The following is a 16,064-nucleotide window of genomic DNA, read 5'->3' on the forward strand; positions in this document are numbered from 1 at the left end:
CACACACACACACACACACACACACACCATTTTCTGAGAAGTGTGTTCTTGGATGACCGTCCCAAAGTACACTTACATAAGGCTAGGAGGAACAGGACAGTCACTCCACACGGCCTGGATATGCATGCTGGAGTGGAGTATGATAAACATGAAACGTGTGAGGCTGCTCTCGTGACCACACACACTTTTTATTTTATATATTATACTCGCATATATAAATATTATATATCCTTTTATTATAAAGAGAATGGGCACCCTGTAAAATAGCAAAAAAACAGTGTCATCAGTGAAGACAGCAGCCCCACCGCCACCCAGAGTCGCCGCTGAGCACAGCGCACTGCTCTATGATGTGGGCTGGACTGTATGACTTACGGCAGAGTAGGATGCATCCCACAGCACCCCAGACACACAAAGCATGCGCCGGGCTAGGACATGATGGCTGTCACTAGAGGATAGGAATTTTTCAGCTCATTACTATGGTCATACATGTGGTATGTTGCTGGCCAAAACATCATTACATGATATGTAAATGTGTGTGCATGTATGTGTGTATGTGTGTGAGCATATGTGTGTACATGTATTGTATATACATATATGTGCAGGCTTGTGTACATCTGGGTGTATGTATATGTATGTGCACATGTGTATATATGCATGTGTGTGAACACATGAGTGTGAGTACATATACATTAACATGTGTGTATAAATTTGATTGTGTACAAATGAGTACACATTTGTGGGTGTATGCTCCCATGTACATGTATGCACATGTATGAATTGTGTGTACATGTGAGTGTGTACACATGTGTGCATGCTCCTGTATGCATGTGTTCACACATCTGTGTGCACACATGTGAGTTAGTATGTCCATGTGTATGTGTGAACATGCATGAGTGTGTGCACACATGTGTCTGAGGATGTGAGTGTGTATGTGTGCATGTGCATGCATGTGCACACACATGTGTGAGCATTATGCAACTGTGTGTGAGTCTGCACGAGTGTGTGCACATGTGTGTATAAATCACCTCTCCACATCCTGCCAGTTTTGCTTCCTGCAGAGCTCTGAGGTACCAGTACATGTACCCAGGTGACATCTCACACTTCCGACCAAGCTTCTGCCCACTGCACCATTGATCCTGAAGAAGATGAGGCTATGGCATCTGTGAATGACCCTGAAGAAAATGATGAGCATGAGCCTGATATCCTGAAATGGACACAAGTCAGCAAGTCACCTGTGCGTGGCCCTCAGCCATCGGGAGCAAAGCTCAGAGCCCACAGGAGGTCAACAGCAAGGGAGTGACCCATGTGTCCAGTGAGACCCCTGGGGAAGCAAATGAGACAGTGACATCTGGTCCAAGGGCTACCAGATGGCAGGGCAGCAACCGAGGGTGACGATGATCTCAAGAGGGGTTCAGCGAGGGATGAGGGCGAAGAAACTGAGAGGAGGCCCAGCCCCAGCAGGAAGGCTGATCTCACCCAGACTCTGCCTCCCACAGGATGTGGGGTCCGCAGGGGCTACGCCTTTAGGTGCCGTGGGTCTCTTGCTCCTTCTCGCAGCTCAGAGCCAAGAGCTCCCGCTGTTGATAGGCGCCTGCTCCTCTGTGGCCCTTCTAGCCTCAAAAGGATGACTCAAGACTGGGCACCAGATGTGACATGGCAGATTTGGGGAGCAGGTATATGAAAGACAGATCGAAAGCCATGTGCCCTGGGCCAGGTGCCACCCGTGTGCACACCTCTCCCGTTACATCTGCCAGCCACCCTCACCCCTTGTGGCCCTGTGCTCTAGCCACACATGTAGTTTCCCAGAGTCAGGGTGAGGAGGACATGGGGGCGTGGCAGGTGCCTCAGCTGGCTTGTGCACTGGGCTCAGAGCAGCACGGTTGCTGTGCCTTTCCCAACTGGCATACCCGAGGGGGGTGCATCACCCCTTAGCTCCCACAGCCCTGTGGTTCCTGTCTACGGGCTACCTCCAAAACCAAGCTCTCCAGGCCTGGGTCTACACACACTCACCCTGCCACTCCCAGGGAGAGTAGACGAGCAGCCACAGTGGAGCAGCCACAGTGGAGCAGCCACAGTGGAGCAGCCACAGTGGAGCAGCCACAGTGGAGCAGCCACAGTGGAGCAGCCACAGTGGAGCATCCCAGCATCTCGCCTGCCTGACTTCCTCCCACAGCAGCAAGACTCATCGCACTCCACTGCGAAACCCAAGAAGGCACTGTTCTCTGCGAAGACTGGGAGTCTCGCCCCACCCTACCCACAGCAGCCCCAGCCCCTTCTAAACTGACACCCACTTGTGTCAGTGAGGTTCTGGAGCCACGACACCCCAGAACATTCTTGGAGGACTGCCGAGCCCTCCATTTCCCAAACCATAAGCCTGGCACCACAAGGCTCTAAGCCAGACAGGAAAGTGGACCGCACCTGCCGAACACCACCTCTTTTCTTGGAAAATCTGTGTCAGGTTGGCACACCGTACGGTCGCCTGGGAGGAGTGTCTTAATGAGGAGTTATTTAGATCAGCTTGGCCTGTGGGCAGGTCTGTGGGGGATTGTCTTGATTGTTAATTGAGGTGAGGAGAGCCACCCTGAATGTGGGTGGCATCATTTCAGGAGCTGGGCCCTGGCCTGCGTGAGAGTGAAGAGAGCCAGCTGAGCAAGCGAGGACGCGGTTGGTCTCCCGGCTCTGCCTGCGCTTGTGAGGTGACCAGCTGCTTGAGTTCCTGCCTTGACTTCCTCAAAACGATGAGCTGTAACGTGGGAACTGCAAGCCCACCACGTGCTTCCCCAGTGCTCTGTTGCCTGTCGTCAGGGTGTCCGCCACAGCGTGAAGGGATGCCCAGAGTGAAGCTGCGGTGGGTTCACCGTAAATTCCACCAGGACTTTCAGGTCTTGGTTTTGTTTCCGAAGTGGTGATTCCCCAGGTGATGTGGAGAGATAGGCAAGCCCAGGACAAAGGTCCCTGGTCGTGTCCAGACTGCAACCAGGTCCTTCCTGAAACAGAAATCATGACTCTGAACTTCCCGGAAAACCAGTCCATGCCTCTCACCTCATGTCACCTGAGAAGAGGGAACACCCCTGCTTTCTCTTTCCCGGCATTGCCGAAGCCCTTCCCAAACATCAGGTTTTCATTGACTTTGTAAGGCTGGTGTCCCGATGACCTGGGAGGACACACAGAGCTGAGGACAGTGGAAAGCAGCAGAGCCAGGCTGGGACCCAGGAGTCCAGACCCTTGCTCAACCAGGTCAAGTCTGAATGAAGGTCTTGACCACGGTCTCTCCACAGCCGGAGCCAACCTGCTCTCTGTTGCTGCGAATCTGTACCAAAGATAACAACTCCAAGCGCAGAGCCCCCTCCAGCGCCGTCACCCAGCAGTCATCTTGTCACTTCCGCAGTCCTCTCCCACTTCCCATCTGGGTACAGTCATAAAGGAGAGGGGAGGGATGCCCTCCCCCAAGCCTGCCCAGGGCCAGTATCTCCCTCTCTCGCCATCTCCTCCCTCCCTGCCGCCTCACACGCTCACACTCTAGAGCTCACGGCAGAGGCCGGGAAGGGTATCTCTGCGACAAACAGAAACCTGAGGTGCAGGTCACAATGGATGTAGGGACCCAGATGCCCTTTGGAAAATTCCAAAGAAACACTTGGAAATTTTCTAGAAAACTGGAAGCTTCCATTTCTGTGACAGAGTGCCCTTCCATGTCCAGCTGCAGCTGCTCCTAATCATGGACTTGGGTAGAGGATGGGGTGCTCCTGGCATCTAAAGGATGGAGCCAGGGGTGATGCCCAGGCTCCCACGGTACTCAGGCTAGCACGTGAAAGGGTGGCTGTAGAGAAACCAAGCCCAGAGAAACTCCAGCTCACAGCACACAGAGCAGAGGCAGGGGAATGCTCACGAGCAGCATCACCTTTGCTAGTGCAAAAGTGTGACTCAGGTGCCATTGGGAGACAGGAACTAGGGTGGCTTCAGTCGGTGCACTCCACAGCAGGAGGGGAGAAGGTGGCAGGTGACCAGAGATAAGTGTCACCATGGAGTACTCAAGCCGTGTTCCTTCTGGGAGGTATGCTAGGACTTACACACCTCAGTTCCGTCCTAAGCACTGAAGTCACCACGGCTCTTGGACCAGAGAGAACACGGGATGCTCTGAGCCCAGCACGAGTGTTCCTGCCTGCCATACTAGTTAGTTTCTCATTGATTTGATCAAGTACCTGACAAGTAGCAACTTAAGGAAGGGACCGTTATTTGGGCTCACAGTTGGAAGGGACAGTCCATCATGGCGGGAAGGCTTGGCGGCAGGAGTCTGAGGCAGCTGGTTACACGGTATCCACAGCAGATAGGAACTAGGGTTAGGTTAGAAAAATCCCAAGGATGGCCTTCACTGACCAGTTCCTCAAGTGATCCACTTCCCCCAGTGAGGCTCCACCAACTAAAGGTTCCACAACCTTCCCCAAAAGTACTAGAAGCTGAGACCAAGTATCCAAACACATGAGCTATGGGAGACATTTCACATTCAAAGCTCAGAGCTTGGGAACATGGATACGGGTTACCCTAAACGGTATGTCCACTGCGGGAGCCATTACGTGAATTTATTAGGAACATCAGGTAACCAGGTTAGCTATGCAGGGAAATCTCTGCTTTAGACTTTAAGTGCCATCCAATGACATTTTAGCTTTTAGGTTGGTGGCAGCTAGTGAGTGGTCTGTATGGTTAATATACTCTAAAGGTTTTTCCTGGTAGCTAGAAGGATGCTCGGTCAGACACTGGAATGAGTCCAATCTTGGTTGTCAACTTGACACATGCTAAGAGGGAACCTCAATTAAAGAACAGCCTCCATCAGATTGCCCTGTAGGCAATCTAGGGGCACTGTCTTGATTGACAATTGATGTGGGAGGGCCCAGCCCTCTGTGGTCCTAAGTTTATATAAAAAAGCAAGCTGAGTAAGTCATGGAGAGCAGGCCAGTAAGCAGCACTCCTCCATGGTTCCCACCACTGTTTCTGGATTGAGTTCCTGCCCTGACTTCCCTCAGTGATAAAATGTGATTGGGACATGTAAGCCTGTAGGCAGAGTTTTCCTGTCCCACAGCCGCTCTCAAATAATCACTCAGAGGCTTAATATAAATTATAAATGCTCAGCCAATAGCTCAGGCGCGTTACTAACTAGCTCTTATAATTTAACCCATTTCTATTAATCTATGTGTTGCCCTGAGGCATGTGGCTTTTACCTCTATCCCATTTTGTATGTCCAATTCATTCTCTGGCTGGCTGGCGACTCCTCTGACTCTGCCCTCTCTCATCCCATCATTCTCAGTTTGGCTTTCCTGCCTAACTTTACCCTGTTCAGCTACTGGGCAGTCAGCTTATTTATTAAACCAATCATAGCGACATATATTCACACAGTATATAGAAGAATTATTCCACAGCATAAGCCAAATAAACCATGTGGCTAATTTAGTGAACCCCGGTTCCCACTGCAGAACTTCAAGGAAAAAAACCTCACATTTAAAAACATGAGCTTACCTAGAGGGCAGCTCAAGGTAATTCCACTAAAGTCAACACTACATGATCTTCCCAGACCACGTGCTGCTCCCATGTCAGGCCAGTGAACTTCCTCACAGGTCTCTTCAGCAACCAGACACCTCTCATCCTTCTCATCAGGATGAATGCCCCTCTTACTCATTTGGGACTCTTTCTGGGCTTCCCCATCCTTTTTTCTGGCATCAAGCCTGAGCCTCAGTTCCACATGAAGTTGGGGGATGATCACTTTCCCCAGGGCTGGGACAACTGCTCAGGCCAGCAGGCATTAGGTCCCAGAGGAGGCAGGAATGCTGACATCACAGGTAAGGAAGGACCCAGGCAGAGACCACTGAGCTAACTCAGCATCCTCCCCTGCATCCTTGTAATGCTGTTTGCTTTGTTCAGGGAAATAGAGCAGCAGAGGAAACTGAGGCACTGAGCTCCAAATACTGGGTTGTTGACATAAAAACATAAACTCTGCTTTGAGTAAATAAGGAAATAGTTCATCCTTCTCCAAACACCAATGGCTATGGCTCAGGAATTCAGCCAGCATGACATGTCTCCCCACAGTGAAGGTCTCCTGAACTTTCATGGTCACAAAAATAGAACACCATGAATCAATGTGTTTACACAATACACAGGCAGGGTCATGGGGAAGGCTGTCACACAAGGTGGGGAGGGGAGTGTCACAGGAGCGTGTCAGAGCGTGTCTGCGGCATTCACAGCCATTGCATTGGTAGAGGGTGGGTGTGTCAGGCTTAAGCACACATTCCAAAGGTTTTATGGAAGTCACAAGGCATTGGGTGACACTTAGAGGTTGAAATCATATGTCTGTCTTTTCACGATCATTTTGGCTTTTGACCTATAACACTCCAGCTCTCCATAATCACAATGTTCTACTCTGCCAAGGCCAAGCCATCTGAAGGGTCATTGGGTGTGTGCAGCTTCTTCTGAGAACTGTGGTTCTCTGGGTCACCCTGGGCAGCAGAAAGGATGGGTTTGGCTTATCAGTACGACCTAAGACCCATGCACAGCAGCCCCGCACAATTCTGGATGTGTCTCTCAGGAGCTTGAGGGTACTGCAAGCTCCCCGGCTCCCATATACTAGTGGTCACAAAGGCCTTCTGGCAATTCTGGTATACAGTTAGGGTCTTCTGGGGTGCCAAGGCATAGCATGTTGTCTTGCTCCATGGGGGTAAGGGTTCCAGCTTTTTCTGGACAGCCCTCTGGGCCAGCCGTTCCCCAGTTCTTGCTTCTTTCCTCTTCCTTGCCTCCCCTCCTGTGAGTCAGGAGCCATGAGGGCCCACATGTCCATAGTATCAGCTCTCAAACATGGAGAAAACTTACATAGTTCCCTCCCAACCAGCATCACCAGGGGCATGTCTGACCCCCCCCCCCCCCAGTAGTGCTGGGTGTGAGACTGTTGTTATCTGCTTAAATGACGGACCACCTATCTCTAAGCCGACCAACAAGGTCTGCCACAGCAGCACACAATCAGAGCATCCACAGCCATAGGCCAAGTCCAACCACAGCTGCTGGGTGGGGACTGCAAGTGGGTGCAGCAGGCGGGCCTGCGGGGTTGAGGGAGGACTTGCCCACCTCTCACCTTGGTGCCTTGGTCCGCCTGGTCTTCATCTTACAAAGACACCAGTCAGATTGCATTAGGGCTCCCCCCAATGACCTCAGTCTGCTTGAATGATCTTGGCAGAGTCCCTGCTTTCAAACAAAGTTCCTTTCTGTCATGGGGCCTTCTGTTTCTTTGCGGGATGCTTTTCAGCGAACATGTGGCTGGATGTACCGGAGTAGGCCCTGTGGAAAATCCTTAGGAGAGTTAAGGCTTCACGGGAGGCTGTGGCCCAGGGAAGACACAGGTATGTGGTATCTAGCGGCCCTGGGTTTGCTTCACACTGTCTTCATGCTCAGCTCCAGAGTCTCTCTCCTCTTTCATTCAATGTAGGGTTGACTCTGACCTCAGCTCCTGGAAAAGGCCACAGGTAAAGTCCACAGGGAAAGAATGAGGTCACACAAAGACAACTTGTAAATACCCATGTCCTCCTAAAGAGAGAGAGTCTAAGGGCCCAGGACCACCCTGTGGGCCCAGGCACAGCATGCATGAGGGCTAGTGTGTTTATTATGGTGTGATAATTGTTTATCACACATGATGGTCCAACACTCACCTGAAGCTTGCAACATTCAGTTTGGGTTAATGACCAAGTCTTTCCTGTTTTCCTGCCAGCATCTATTACAGTTATTAGTGGGAGGCAATGTCCATCATCCCATTTAACAGGTGACTAACCTGAGACAGAGTACAATCATGGCCTGAGACTTGCTATGTAGGCCAGGCTGGCCTTGAACACATCATCTTTTTGCCTCAGCTTCCCAAGTCCTAGGATCTCAGGCATGTACCGCCATACCCTGCCTTCAACCAACCAACCAACCAACCAACCAACCAACAACCAGAAAGCCTCCGTTAATAGTTTTACAATAGTTAAGGTAATCAAATGGTCTTTAATTTTCACAATTTTGACCTATCCCACCCTTTTCTAGCTATTCCATTGGAGGTTGTCCTTCAGGATATTAAGTATTAACAAAGTGGCATCTCTCCCTCCCACCCCACCCCCCACCAACCAGAGTGCAAGAATAGCTCAAAGTATTTACCACTTAGCCTCTAAACCCCAAATGCCACCCACCCCAAGATGTGTGCCTAGCCATCTAAAGTCTCACACTCAGTTATGAAAAGAATGAATATGGCAGAGTCCACAACTAAAGGTTAAATAAACACTAGCAGACCCCATGTGTGCTGAAATATAATACAGCCACTGAAAAGTAATTGAGCAACGCTTGCAATACAGGTTTGCAAAGTAAACTGGACCCATGCAGCTGTAGAACCCAATTTCCTAACACATACGGAAGGGAGTAGGAGGGAACACACAGTTTGTTTGTAGTAGCTGCCTCCAAATGATGATTTTATTTCCTTCTTAATTGTTTCCTACATCCTCCCAATTTCCTACGGCAAGCGAAGGTCTGCCTGTTGACATGCAGAGCATTCTGGCTGGCTTTCTTGCGGTACCCAGCTGAGGTTACTTACCTGGGTCCTTCCAGCTCCAGCTTTGTGGATGATTGGGTGGCCTTGTCCTGGACACACTTGGGCTGCACGGACCTCTCTGAACCAAGCCCAGTGGTGCTGCCAAGGGCACTGGAGAGACCACAGTTGCATCAGTTGTGTCTTAAAGGGCCAGGTGGAAAGCACCATGTGCCGAGATGTGGATGCAGACCTATGCAAGCTGGGGAGGAAGCCTAAAGACCCTGTTCTGACTGTCCTGCTGCCCTCCACTCGCACAGTCCTCTCAGTGCCATGATGAAGTGGCTGCTGGCTGTTTTAGCACTGGGTCACACCGGCTCCTTCATAGTCACCAGGATCCCAACACAGCCACACTGAGTCTCCTAGGAAAGGCTGGCTTTGGTGTGGTGTCCTATGATGCCTGCCCTACCTACCACTTCACCAGGCTCACAGCTGAGGCTGTCCTGTACCACATCCAGCAGACACTGCATGTCACAGACCCTGTGTCTGTTTCTCCACATCTGCTCACTCCCAGGGGCTCAAGCTCTTCACAGCTAGTCAAGCTATAGGTTTCTAGAGCCCATTTAAGTGAGCAAGCCCTTGCTGGCCCCCACACTCCAAGGGATACCTGAGGGTCTGGTGGTAACACGTAAGGTGCCAGCAGCTTCCACTATTAAGAAAGAGCCACTTGGGAAGGAGAGGAGCGGGACTTCCCCAGCAGGCTTAAGGATAATCACACCACATTGGTGTCATGCCTGTCCGTGAGACAGCCCGATCAGTTCTTTATGTTGTTGTTGTTTTGTTTTGTTGAGTCAGGATCTCTCTATTATGTAGGTCTGACTGTCCTTGAACTCAATATGTAGACCAGGCTGGCCTTGAACTCACAGAGATCAGCCTGCCTCTGCCTCCCGAGTGCTGGGATTAAAGGTGTGCGCCACCATGCCTGGCCCCCAGACCAGTCCTTGAAGCCAGTCTGACTCCTTAAGGCCTGAGTGAGGCTGAAGGACACCTTGGGGAGAGAAGAGGTGCTGGCCTTAGCAGAGCAGCAGTCCTGACCACACTGCCTGGGCCTGTGAGGTCCCTACCCTAGGGGTGCAGGAGCAGCCTCCTGCTGCAAGCTCTGCCCTAATCCACATCCTGGATTCATCAGCTTCTCTGCTGGCAGCTTCCTGTCTAGAACCCAGCAGGTCTTAGGATGTGCCTCAAAAGGCCAGTGGGGAAGGAGCTAGGAAGTTGTGGCAGAGGTTAAGAATACTGACTATATTTCCAGAGGACCCTGAGTTCAATTCCCAGCACCCATATGGCAGTTCACAAATGTCTGTGACTCCAGTTTCATAGGATCTGGTGGCCTTCTCTAGTCTCTGTAGGAACAGACAAACAGGCATGTAAAACACCCAGACACATAAAGTAAAATAATTTTTTTAAGTCAATAGGGGGCTTGGTATGGTGGCATAGGTCTTCAGTTCCAGGACTCAGGAGACAGAGGTAGGTGAAACTTTGGAAGTTCATAGCCAGACTGCTCTACATAGCCAGTTCCAGGCCAGTCATGGCTATATAGTGAGACTCAATAAACAAACAAATAAATAAATAAATAAACAGGTCCCTAGGGAACAGGTGTGATGATCTTGTTTGCCCTATAGTGAGACCCTGTCTCAATAAATAGGTAGGTAGGTAGATAGATAGATAGATCCATGAGGGACAGGTGTGGTGATCTTGTTTGCCCTATAGTGAGACCCTGTCTCAATAAATAGATAGATAGATAGATAGATAGATAGATAGATAGATAGATAGATAGAAGGATGGATGGATGGATGCATGGATGGATGCATGGATGGACGGACAGACGGACAGATGAACAGACAGACAGATAGATGAATAGAATAGGTGAATAGGCACTGGGCACAGCCATATCCCAACCAAAGCTGCCCAGTCCTCTCCTATGACCAGTATAGATTCTAGTCCTAGCCCTGGCCACAGCATCCAAAGGCATCTCATCTTCCAATGGTCTGAAACCCCAATATTTCTAGTCTTGTTACTCAGTTCTCTCCATGACTCACCCTAAGATGACCCATATCCCCTTACTCATGATTGTCCACATGCTGACCACGCAGGAGCTCAGAGCACACCCTGAACAAGAAAACAGAGAGACTTTCCAGGGAAGACAGATATGAGTGTTACAGGAGGGTGACACAGATATTCTAAGAGGAAAACCACACTCCCAGGTGTAGTAAATGAATTTTTCTTTGAGCCACCAGCTCATAAAAAATGACACGGAGACTTATCATTAGTTATGAAAGCTCAACCTATAGCTTAGGCTTGTCCCATTAGCTCTTATAACTTAAATTAACCCATATCTTTTAATCTATGTTCTTTTATGTGGCTCAGTTACCTTTACTCTGTACTGCCCAGCCTGCTCCCTCTGCGCCTGGCTCACAACACCACCTTTCTTCTTCCCAGAGCTCTCTCTGCCCAGAAGTCCCACCTATACCTCCTGCCCATCTATTGGCCGTTTAGTTTTTTATTAACCCAATCAAAGTGTAAAGGAATATTCCACAACATTTTCCCCCTTTTGTCTAAATAAAAACAAAAGGTTTTAACTCAAACAGAGTAAAACTATATACAATAAGAACAATTATCAGGTAAGAATTATATTTACAATGTCCAGTCCATTTGCATTTGGCAAATTTAGAGAAAATACTCCACTATCTATCCTATCTGAGACCTAAGTTTTATACCCAAACCATTTTTTGTCATAATTTATATTACCATCCTAAAATATCTTTTTAGACCTTAAAACATTTTTTTTGGATAAGCAACTTAAGCTTTTATGTTTCTCAACCTTATAAACTTTACATCTCTTATATAAGTTTCTTTTCTGAATTTAGTAACAAGGAAAACTGTAAAAGTATAACTATCTAGTTACATATATCTAGTTCAATTCCCCATCAGAGACCCAAGAAGGATAAAATATTACTTGAGGAAACAGGAAATACAGAGAAAGCAACTTCCAAAACTATAGAAATGACAGAGACATCTGGCTGCCTGGACAGTCACCCAAGGTTCCTCTGCAATGCTGGGGCACCCAACTATGGCCTTCAGGTCTGGTATATCTGACAGACTTTCTATGAAGCAGGAATTTTGAAAGACTGTCCTGCTAGTGGCTTTCTTTTGTGTCCTGCTTGTCCAGTTTGAACAGCGTACTGTCAGCAGTGAAGGCAAGGGCAGTCCCTTGCCCAAATGTCTAGCTTTTGCCATAAAGAAAGAAAACTCCATGTGGAGGTTCTTCAATGCCCATCATCCTTTTCTGAAGTAAATTGGTGCTGCCAGGAGCACATGTGTCTCACTGTCATGAAAAGCCTTATGTTATTAAAACATTAAAATGACATATTCTATAGGTCTCTAAGTGTTTGAAGACCGGATATCTATTTAAAATACATCTCTGATTGACCTTCAAAGTATACCTAACATGACTATAACTTCGATCGTTATAGATGACTATTAACCTGTATTTCTTTATTATCCTAAATAGCTTTCAAGGACTAAAACTTTACATTAATTTTTTAAATGATCTGCATAGGTACAATATCTTAAATAAGAATAGAAACATATATACAGTATAACAAAAACAACCTTAAATTTGTATCAATATACAAAAATCCACACCTTGCCGGGTGGTGGTGGCGCACACCTTTAATCCCAGCACTTGGGAGGCAGAGGCAGGTGGATCTCTGTGAGTTTGAGGCCAGCCTGGTCTACAGAGTGAGATCCAGGAAAGGAGCAAAGCTACACAGAGAAATGCTGTCTCAAAAAAAAAAAATCCATACCAATGTAAAATACTTGAGACTAGTGGTTGTTCAAAAGTAAGTTCAACAATCCAACCTTTTATCCCATCATTTCTGTATTATATCCTCCCTTTTTCCCTTCAGAAAGAGATCCCTGAATCTCATCTCCTCTGTTTAGCTTTCTACCTGACCATGACCAGTAAAAATTTGTAACCAACCCCCCTAAATAATCATAAATATCCATAACCCACCGAATGACCAAAAACCACCTACCCCACCTCTTGGGAATGTAGGTGTCATGCTCTCTTCCCTGCTTCTTGTTATCTGGGAGCAGTGACATTTTTAGGGGACCCTGAGAAAATTGGGATAATGGTCAAGTCCGGGGAGAGCTAGTCATAACATTTGCTGTCCAGTCTCTGTGCAATGGGAAAGTGCAGGGCTTATCTGAAGTCCCGGCTGGAGTAGTCTGTGAGGCTGGGTCATCTCAGCCAGAAGCCTTGAAGCTGTTCAGAATGCAGAACTCTGAGGAAACTGCAACAGAGGTACTCTGAGAGGCTGGATCACCTGGGCCACCCATTTTCATTGGTGTCTGGACACCCTTCTCTGAAAACACACAAACCTTCAAAGGTAACATACATATCTGCATTAACACAGGTATGGACTGTGCATTGCACAAAAACCAGTCAAAGATAATTTTTTTGTTTTGTGCTTGAGTAGGTAAAATATACACAACCTGTTTTGTAGTTTTTCTAGGTTTATTTCTTTATGTCTGTAGCCAGGATTTTCAGGGGCATCTTCCTCATTCAAACCTGATCTCTATCAACCTTGTAGGAACCCAGAGCCTTTCGTTTTCTGTGGAAACAAAAGCATAACCTCTTCCCCAAAGCAATACATTTTAAAGTTAAGGCATTCCCAAAGTATCTAGGGTGGTTTAATTCAGCAGTCCCTCTTACAATCCCATGTCTCTCAGCAGCTGTCAATCTCTGTTTATAAGCATTCAAAACATTTAATATCAATAAAGCACCACACAGGATCCAAATGCTATGTGTGTTTCCCATCTTTACATGGCTTTTAAAAAATATTATTTTATCCTCTTTTTAAAGACTTTATTATTTTAAACTATTTTTTCTCTATGACTGTCTATCCCCATTTTCTTTTTTTTTTAAGCCTACGCACATCTTTTAAATGCACTGTAACCTGTTTGGAGGGTTGTTTCATCTGAATCTGTCTTTATTGAGTACCTGTAGCATCCTCTGATAGTGTGAGACAAATCTCCAACTGCTATGTCAGTCACTGGCAAGGCTCAGCTTAGCACATGGTGCTGGCAGCTGGCTCCAGCCCACAGACTGTAGCCAGTAGCTGCACCTATGTATGCTGCTGAGCACCACCTGCCTGAGAGACTGCAGGACTAGGAAGTTATATCTGTCCCCTTGTCCAGAACTTTTCTTAGCTTTCTCAAGCCCTACGTTTGGATATTTGAGCTCACACATTGGACACCATATGTAGTAGATGGGTTTTTCTTTGAGCTGCTAGCTTATAAAAAAAAAAAGAGCCGGGTGGTGGTGGCGCACGCCTTTAATCCCAGCACTCGGGAGGCAGAGCCAGGTGGATCTCTGTGAGTTCGAGGCCAGCCTGGACTACCAAGTGAGTTCCAGGAAAGGCGCAAAGCTACACAGAGAAACCCTGTCTCGAAAAACCAAAAAAAAAAAAAAAAAAAAGATATGGAGACTTATTATTAATTATTAAAGCTTGGTCTATAGCTTAGGCTTGTCCCATTAGCTCTTATAACTTAAATTGACCCATATCTTTTAATCTATGTTCTTTTGTGTGGCTTGGTTACCACTCTGTACTGCCCCATCCTGCTTCCTCTGTGTCTGGCTCTCAACTCTGTCTTTCTTCTTCCCAGAGCTCTCTCTGTCCAGAAGTTCCATCCTTTCCTCCTGCCTAGCTATTGACCATTTAGCTTTTATTAAGCCAATCACAGTGACACACCTTCACACAGTGTAAAGGAAAGTTCCACAACACCCAGCAACTCTGACACCTTCCTATCTGCTCCTGGGAAAACAGGGATGGTGGCTTCAGAATTGCTGCCCACGATGTGCTGTGGCAAAGTAGCTGTGCTCAAGACCAGTTTGAGGTGGCCTTATCTGTAGGTTATAACCATGGGAAGTTCTGTGGACAAAGTCCTTGTGTTTGTTTCATTTTAGTGGTGCTGGTTTGTGGTTTGTGGTTTTGTTTTGGTGTGACACACTCATATTCTTCCCAGGACAGTCCCTTCCCATTGCCAACAGACTCTGGCAAATATTGATAACACTTGACTCTCCACAAGCAACGGACTTGTCACTTGTGCTGAGCCGAGTGCATGCTGGGGCTAGCCATCACCTCATCTTCACTTCCTCCAACTAACCCTGGAGCCCGTCACAGAACGGGTGTTAAGTCTGTGTCTCATAAATCCAACCATTAAAACTAAAGGATCTTAGAAGAGTTTTTTGGTGAAATTTATTCAAAACATCAAAATAAACACCTCTAGCATGATAGTACTTTACAAGCTGCGAGCACTCATTTATAAGTAATCTAGAAATGAGAACTGACCAATGACTTGACAGGGCACCCTGAAGTGTCCCACATCTGGCAGATGTGTATCCAACTTCCCCGTGCCTCGCTCGAGTGGATTTGGCTGTCTCTTTTCACACATCCCTGCTCCCATAGAGATAGTGCTAAGCCATGCTGGGCATTTCAGCCCTGAACACTCATAGGAAGAGCAGCAAGGCTTCTGAGTGGCCTCCTGAGCTGTGGCTCTGGGTGAGGCTCTAAGTGGATAGGCTAGGAGTCTTGCAAGACCCTGGTGGGCTAAGAAGAGAGACCCAGGGTACTGCAGGCACCTGTCTTTGCACCTATCAGCTGGTACCAGCCAGAGGGTCTTCAGGACAGATGCCATATTGGATGAACATGTCTGGTGAAATGAGAAGGCAGAGTTGGAGGATGACCTCTGAATTCAGGATTTTGTACCCGGCTGGATGTCAGAGAGAAAAAAGATGTCTTAGCAGGGACATGGAGAGGCTTATAGCTCAGGAGGCTCATGTCAATGGCTTGCATCCCTGGATCATGGGGTTCCTGGGGACAGAATCTGTCAGATGGCTAGCAGGCTCAGATTGGGGAAATAGTGGGGACTAGAGCTATAACACCTGGCAACCTACTTGGAAAGTGAACACTATACACACAGGGAGTCAAAACAAGCCAAGTGTGATAGCATGTGACCTCAACAGTAGGAGGTAAAGGCAGAAGCATCAGATAAGGAGTTCACGGTCACCCTCAGCTACACAAACACTGTCTTTAAAAACAAAAAAAAAGCACTATAGACTCCTGGAAGCAGGGATACTTTAGCTACAGGGAGAATGCTTCAAAATGAGAAAGGACCAGCAAACCAAACGAAGAGACTCAAACTTAGTTGTCAGAAACTCAGTGTGGAAGGGGGCAGAGAGCCACAGAGGGAGAGTAGAGAGAGAGCCAGAGAGAGAGAAAGGAAGCAAAGGAGGAGGAGGGAAGAGACTTTGCTGTCTTTGCCGGCACTCAGGGAGGCATGAACTCTCTCAGGAAAGGCCTTCCCCCTCCATCTCCCTGTGACTTGCAGAGGTGTGGAGGTGTCGGTGCAGCGTGGCTGCCGCTTCAATGGTTGGTTTATTTAATTAGAGCAATGATTCCAGGCAGCATCAAGG

The 16,064-nt window shown here is 47.8% G+C and overlaps 1 long non-coding RNA gene across 5 annotated transcripts in view; it reads right to left on the reverse strand.

The window, feature by feature from the left end:
- Nucleotides 1–169: 169 nt before the first annotated feature.
- LOC128098332 (uncharacterized) overlaps nt 170–16,064 on the reverse strand; it is a 73,611-nt gene continuing 57,716 nt past the window's right edge. For 2 of the 5 annotated variants that reach the window (XR_008214212.1, XR_008214210.1), the window contains 3 exons: nt 8,594–8,701; nt 5,509–7,483; nt 170–2,987 (listed from right to left, as the gene is read on the reverse strand). This is a non-coding gene — a long non-coding RNA (uncharacterized LOC128098332). Of the gene's footprint in view, nt 2,988–5,508; nt 7,484–7,682; nt 7,802–8,593; nt 8,702–16,064 lie in introns of all 5 variants that reach the window. The other 3 variants (XR_008214213.1, XR_008214211.1, XR_008214214.1) reach the window with 3 other exon arrangements.

Source organism: Peromyscus californicus, unplaced genomic scaffold (assembly GCF_007827085.1).
Source record: "Peromyscus californicus insignis strain IS unplaced genomic scaffold, ASM782708v3 Scaffold_6__1_contigs__length_162567912, whole genome shotgun sequence".
Lineage (NCBI taxonomy): Eukaryota > Metazoa > Chordata > Mammalia > Rodentia > Cricetidae > Peromyscus > Peromyscus californicus.